Raw genomic sequence first — 7,948 nt, 5'->3', positions numbered from 1 at the left:
ACCGGGACGCTAGACCCCGCCCCTGGCCCCGCGTACGCGCACGCGCCCCGAGCCGGGCGGGGGCCGGGAGAAGACGCGCCTGCGCAGTCGGGCTCCGGCGCGCTTGGGCCGCTAGCGGGAGGGTGTGGCCCGCGCGAGATGCTCGTTTCACGCGGCAAACGGCGTTTTGGTCGATTTCCCAAAGCCCAGCGTGAGCGGCGAATTCTCAGAGGACCCAGTCTGGCCCTCTCTCTGGCTGCGTGGGGCCTAGAAACGAGGTGACTCGGGTCCTCTTGGGAAGAGCCGTGGGGGTCTCGGGGCTGGCGGGAGGGCAGCGCGAGCCCGAGGGGCGCCGGCCTCCCCGGACCGCCGGGCCGGGCGCCCGTGGCCGAGCGACTCCCGCCTCGCGCCTTCGCACGCGCCGCCCCCATTGCCCAAATCGCCCGTTAGCGAACCTCGGTTCTCCAGACCCAGTTCAAAAGCCACTTAAACGATGGCCAGTTTCCGGCTAAAACATTCTGTTTAACATGTTTTCCTAAGATAGGGTGGTGGAGCCAATCTGACTGGGTCCAGGAGGAAATAAACCATTTTCTGATAAAACAGTTTTGAGTCGAAGGGTACGGGAAACTTCCATTCTGGTGGCTGCTGACCAGGGCAGCACGCAGTGTGCGCCCCGGCTTAGGGGGCATCCCGGCCGGAGACCCACCTGTTCGCCCCCAGACCGGGAGATGAGAACCACAGCGAGCCGGTGACAAGCTCTCGGTCAGGGGCACCGGGGAGGTTGCCCGATTTCGATCTTTTCCTCTAGGGCCACACACCCACACACTTCCAGTTGACAGCACTGGCAACAACTGGAAATAGTCACTTTAAAATTGATGACGGTATGAAAAGAAGGAATCTCATACACTGTTGCTGGGAGCGTTAACTAGTACATTTTGGGACAATTTGGCACCATATAAAAATTTTCAATTAGCAATATCACGTCTAGGAATTTATCCTACAGAAATATTATAAAAGGTAATACGGACAAAAATGTTTACTATAGCATGTAATTAAACAGGTTACGTAGTTGTCTTTTGGAAAACTTAAATCGTGGCATGTCCACACAATGGAATATAATACAGCTAGAATTGTAAAAATTAGGTAGCTACTTATGTATTGAAACTGTGATCCAAAGAGTTAAAGAAACCAATGACTACCAGAAATTCTTGAGCTTACAGGATAGCAGATAAGAAAAAACAAACAAAAACCCCAAAACAAAAAAACTCCCTCCAACTTGTAATATAACAAAGCTGGTTGAGATCAGTTGGAATCAACATGGCCAACTGGAGTCTGAGGCAAAAACAGCCTGCTGCTTTGCTGATGTCATAGCTTGAATTTCCACCCCATGATTCACACTAACTCTCTTCAGTGTGCACATGCAACCCATGAGCCTTCATGGACAGATAACTGTGCATGCCCGAGGACCTTCCAGCCACCCCAAAACCTTTTCTAGTAAAAGTGCTGCCTTAAAGCCAGCACAGGGAGGCGGATTTCAGCTGGACTCCTGCCTCCATGTTGGTTGACTTGGAATAAAGCTTCTCTTTTCTCAAAAACCCAGTGCCGCTGTATGGGCTTCTAAAGCATCAGGCCGCAAGAGCCTTTTGCTGGGTCACAGTACTAATATGAAAAGATGTCCCAGAATACAAAGTGAACAAAAGCACATTGTGGGACAATCTGTGTAGTATGATACTTTTACTGTGATAAACAATTCTATGAATGTATATGTTTATGCATATCACTGCCTGGAAGCATACACGTAACTATTAGGTTGTTAAATATGAAATGTCCGATTTTCAACCAAAAGTTTAGTTTATTATATCTCAAAGAAGCAGTACAATTAATCACAGTATGCACCTAAACTATTGACACAGTACTATCAACACACAGTTTTGCCATCTTAATGGTAGCTTGTTTATGCCAGCAGCAAAGACACCTGGAGAACGAGTGGCGATGTGGGGGTAGTCAGGTGGTGCAAGGCTCTGTAGTTTGAGCAGCGTTGTTTGTGGAACATGTGGTCGAGCATTGTCTTGTAAGAGGATTGGCCTGTCTCTGTTGACCAATCTCGGCTGCTTAATCATAAGCATCCTCATCATTTTGTCTAATTGGTTGCAGGAGACATCCACTGTAATCCATTGACCAGGTTTCATGAAGCTGTAGCGTATATAATATCACTGCTGGACCACCAAAAAGACACCATCAGCTTTTTTTGATGAATATTCAGTTTTGGACTATATTTTGGCACTTCATCTTTATCCAACCATTGTGCCGAACGCTTGCAATTGTTAAAAAGAATCCATTTTTCATCACACGTAACAACAGTAGAAATGGTTTGCCTTTATGTTGTAACAGCAAAGAAAGGCAAGCCTTGAGAGGTTTCTCTTCTGACGCTCGTTTAATCCATGTGGTGCCCATCTGTCCAGCTTCTTGTCCTTGCCAATTTGTTTCAAATGGTCCAGTATTGTTGGAATAGTAACATCAAACCTTGCTGCTAATTCGCACACAGGTTAAGATGGATTCGCTTCCACTAATAGCTTTCAGGTCATCATTATCCACCTTGATCTCAGGTCACCCACGTGGATTATTTTAAAGATTAAAATCACCAGAACGGAACTTCTCAAACCATGGATGTACTGTGCATTAGACACATCCTTCCCAAACACCTGTATTTTGAGCTTGTCTGCACTGTATTGGTTCCACAACAGAACTCATATTAAAAAATAACATGAATTTTTGACTTATCCATGTTTTCATAAAAATTGCTCTAAAAAAATTTTGAAAGATAATCACAAGCCAAACCATTTGTTTGAAAGAATGAGGATATACCTTCACAACAAAAATAAAACAAGAACTGTCAAAGTGAAATGTCAGAGAGATCAACTGTCTAACTTAGTATTTAACAAAATCAGACATTTCATACTTAATAACCTAATATTAACAGCAGTTGCCTCTGGTGAATGGGACAGGGCTTTCAGGTTTTACTTTAGCCATATATACATTATTTTGATTCTGAATTCATCATTTATTTACTTACTCAGCAATACTTGCTGAGTACCAAATATTTGGCAGGGACTGTTCTGGGAATACAATAGCAATTCAGTTTTTTTTTTTTAAAAACCTGAGACCTCTGGAGCTTACATTCAAGTGGGAAAAACATGCAAATATAAATGAGAAAGGTAAACTATATATTATGTTAAAAAGTGCAAAAGAGAAAAATACAACAGGGAGACAAGACAGTAATGTCCCAGCAACTGCAATTTTATATAAGCCTCATTGAGAATGACATGTCAGCCAAGAAAGGAGGTTGAGGGGCACCTGAAGAAAGAACAACTGGGCACAGTAAACATTACGTGCAAATGCCCTGAGGCCTGACCTGTTCTGGAAGCAGGGAGGATGCCTGGAGCAGAGTGAACACAAAGGTGACGGGGTCAGAGTAGGGAAGAAAAGGGTGCCACATGTCTTACCTGGCATTGAAGGCCATTGTGGACTCTGAGTATGATGGTGATCCACTGGAGAGTCTGGAGTAGAGGACTGATATGATCTGACATTTAGAGCTCAACAGGAACACTCTGAATTCAGTGTTGAAAATGAATGGAAAAAAGGAGAGAGCAAGGGCAGAGGCAGCAAGCTCAGGACCAACAGCAGCAATGCAGGAGAATATAGGTAATGGTACTGTGTGCCAGGATGGCAGCAGTGGATGTGGCCCAAAGTAGCCAAACTCTGGATTCCTTTTGAAGATAAAAGATCTGCTGTCAGATTGGATATGTTGTAAAAAAAAAAAGACGTGTCAATGGTGTTTCTAACATTTTTAACTTAGCAACTTTAATCCATCCAATTGCGTAGCAATTGGGATGGGGAAGTTTGAAAAAATGACAGACTTGGGGTAAAGGAATCAGTTTTGTCTGAACCTAAGTTTGGGATATCTAGAGAATGTCCACATAGGTGGTTGCAAATGTGTGCCTGGAGTTGAGGGAAGGAAGATGGAATATATATATACACATTTGGGAGTGATTCGCATACAGATGATCTTTAAAGTTGTGAGACTGAGTGAGGAAACCAAGTCAACAGGTGTAGGTAGAACAGAGACCCCTGACCAAGCCCTGAGGCCTTGTAACAGGTGGAAGACAAGACTGGGCCAGCGAAGGATAGAAAGGAGAGTCCAGACCCGGGGGAAGAAAATTAGGAGAGTGCAATGTTCTGGCAGCCAAGGGAAATGGTTTCACTGGAGAGAGCAATCAACTGTATCGGATGAGACTGGGAAGATGAGACCTGAAAATTAACCACAAAATTTAGAGTTGGTCACTGGTGATCTTTACAAGAGCAATTCCAGTGAAATACAGGTTGAACATCCCAAATCTAAAAATCAAAAATCAAAATGCCCCCAAATCTGAAACTTTAGGAAATGCTCGTTGGAACATTTCGGGTTTGAGATGCTCAACCAGAAAGTAAAATGCAAATATCCTAAAATCCAAAAAAAATCTGAAATCCAAAATACTTCTGATCCCAAGCATTTCGGGTAAGGGGATATTCAACCTGTAGTGGGAGTGAATACCTAATTGAAACAGAAGAGAATGGGAGAGGAAAAATTGAAACAGTGGATATGGATAACTCTGAAGGTATTTGCTGAAAAGGAAAGCAAAACATAGCACTTGGAGGAGAAAGTGGGGTTAACACTTTTTTAGTGAAAGAAATCATAGCAATGTGTGAATGATGATGGGAATGACCCAACAAAAAGAAACGTCTGTGATGCAGAAAGGAAGAAATGCAAAGCAGTGCACGTGGGCAGGCTTGAGCCACATGATGTACTAAACCAATGGAGGGTGGGCAGGGCCCCCCACTCGAGTCACACACGGCTCCGGGGACCCTCTTGCACTGCAGTCTGCATTAAGGGCAGGCATGCCTGGAGGGGACGTGCATAGCACGCACAGCTCCGTGGCATGGTACCACAAACATGGCTTTAGATGGGAGCTCGGCTAATTGGCCAGCACATTGGCACAGGTGCACGTCAGAGGGTAGGTAGGTGTCATGATGTGATCTTTTGACATTGCTGCTATCTTTTTAGTGAAATAAGAATAAAAGTCATCAGTCAAAATCCAGGAAGGAGGAGGTGGCACTTTGAGGAAAGAGAAGGTGTAAGGTAGTCTCTTACAAGAACATGTATGAACAGAGTAGTACTTTCTAAAATTGAAGCAGAATTAATATAAATCATACAAATTTAAAGTGTACAATTTGCTGTTTTGACCTATGCCTACATGTCAAACCAGAACCACATCAAGATAGTGAACACATCCATCCCCCACATTCCTTTGTGCCCCTTAGAAATCCCTCCAAGTCCCTCTCCTCCAAACCTCATCCCCCCAGTGATCTTTCTATGGATTTCTGTAGATTACTTTGCATTTTCTAGAAGTTCATATAGGTGAAATCATACAGCACAGCCTTATTACTTTCAGATGTGTCTATGTTGTATCAACAGTTAATTTCTTTCTATTGCTGAGCACTATCCCATTATATGGATAATTCATTCACCTGTTGATGGGCATATAGATTACTTCCAGCTTTAGGCTATTACAAAATAAAGCTGCTGTGACCATTTAGGTACAAGTCTTCATATGGACATAAGCTTTCTTTTCTCTTAATAAATAACTAGAAGTATTATGTACACATGAAATTGCCAAACTATTTTCCAAAGTAGTTGTATGATTTTACGTTCCCTCCAGCAGGGTATGAGAGTTTCAGTTTCTCCACATCCTCACCAACACATGGCATCATGAGTATTTTCAATTTTAGACATTCTAATGGTGGTATCTCATTGTGGTTTTAATTTGCATTTTCCTTGTGACGAATTATGTTGAACATCTCATGGGCTTATCTGTCATCTGTATATCCTTTTTGTGAGGTGTCTGTTTAAATATTTTGGCCACTTTTTAAATGGGCAAATGAGTTTATTCAGTTTTGAGACTTCTTTATATATTCTAGATGCACATAATTTATCAGAAATGTTTTGCAAATTTTTCTGCCACTATATGGTTTATCTGTTCTCTTAATGGTATCTTTCAAGAAATTTTCAATTTTGATGAAGTAAAATTTAGCTGTATTTTCCTCCATGAACTGTACTTTTGTTGTATCTAAGAAATCTTTGCTTAACCCCAAGGCTGAATGTGTTTTCCTTTGTTTTCTTCTACAAGTTATACAGTTTTGGGTTTTACATTTAGGACTATAACCCATTTTGAGTTTAACTTTTGCATGTGGTAAGATATGGATCAATTTGTTTTTAATTTTGCATCTTATGTCCAATTACTTCAGAACGATTTTTTCAAGGCTTTTTTGCACCTTTGTCAAAAACCAGCTACCCACATATGGGTGGGTCTATTTCTGGACTCCCTATTCTGCTCCATCAGACCAACGGACAGCCAGTAGAATGGACTGATCCCATCAGCAAAGAACAAATCAGTGAATGAATGGGATTTCTGGGCATGAAGTTTCTCCTCTTTTGGTATATCCTAAAAAGGTACTACTGAATAAACATGGAGCAGCAGAAAAACTCGCGCATTGTTACATACATAAACGAAGAAATTTCAAAAAGATGATTAAACTATGGAAAATTATGCAGAAAGAGATCTCTACCTAGCGTTTACATATGGATGGTTTTAGGGAAGTATGGTTCTGAGTGGAACTAGACTGCAGAAGGCTGAAAGAGGGATGGGGGCGGGGTGCCTACATATACAAAACAGTAACTAAGACGTAGGTCAGGTACTGTGGCTCATGCCTGTAATCCTAACACTTTGGGAGGCCAGGAGTTCAAGATCAGCATGAGCAACAGCAAGACCCCATCTTAGCCAGGTGTGCTGGTAATCCCAGCTACTAGGGATGACACCACTGCTCTCTAGCCTGGGCGACAGATTGAGACCCGGGAGAGGGGTGGGGGGGGAGAGAAGTAGCTAGGTCATTACAGGCTCTCCCAGGTGAATCCATTCTCTGTATTCCCCATGGCATTTTACTCCTACCTCTATCATAGAATCTTTGCTCATGTTTCTGTTCTTTTCAACTAATTGAGTCCCTCGAAGGCAGACATCATACCTCATTCAACTATAATACTAAGTACAGTGCCAGAAACAAAACAGACACCAAAATAATAATAATAATAATTAGGGAGGATGTATCAGCCCCTTGATACATCGGTTCTCCTTATCACTATTATGTTTGCAACAAGAGTGGCTGCAAAGTACGGGGTAGAAGAGAGAAGTTAATGGCCATTTTCTAAACTTTATGCAATTTTCTTTGCTGAAAAATTTCATCTTCAAACATTAAAGGTGTCTATGGTTCAAACAGCATTTCCCCCACCACCCCTGCATTTAAAATAAATAGAAATGCACTTGACTGCAAGAAAAAAAATCATAGAAAAAATTCTGAACCTAGAAAGAAAGAAAATTTAGAAACAGTCTCTGAAGCAAAAGGATCTCTTTACTCAGGGTACTCAGAAGGGAAAAAAAACATGCAGTTCATTCCTTTTCCTCTGGGACATATAGTCAACTATGTAAAATGGATTTCATCAGTTTTACTCTATCAAAGTGTCCATCTAAAAGTAGAAGAGACAACCCTAGTGAAGCTATGACTTTCTGATCTTGTAGTGGAGGCAGAGAAGTGGGCAGTATCTTGCCCGTGGCATAAGATGAGGGGCTTTGCTCTTCCCAGTGAAGACGGTACACAATTCAAGTTGGGGAGACAGGGAGGAGGGGTGTGTCCTCTGCAACTATACTTTCAAACTTAAAGGAGAGGGGTCACAATCACATTTAACTTGAGTTAACTATTTTTCTTATCTAATTATTTTATTAAAACTATCTGGATTATCTACCTATGCCGACTAATAATGTACATTTCTGTAAAGTGATCTTGCAACAAAGCAAAAACAAACAAACCAAAAAAACTAGGC

Source organism: Lemur catta, chromosome 12, assembly GCF_020740605.2.
Source record: "Lemur catta isolate mLemCat1 chromosome 12, mLemCat1.pri, whole genome shotgun sequence".
NCBI lineage: Eukaryota > Metazoa > Chordata > Mammalia > Primates > Lemuridae > Lemur > Lemur catta.
Note: the sequence above shows the minus strand (reverse complement) of the source record.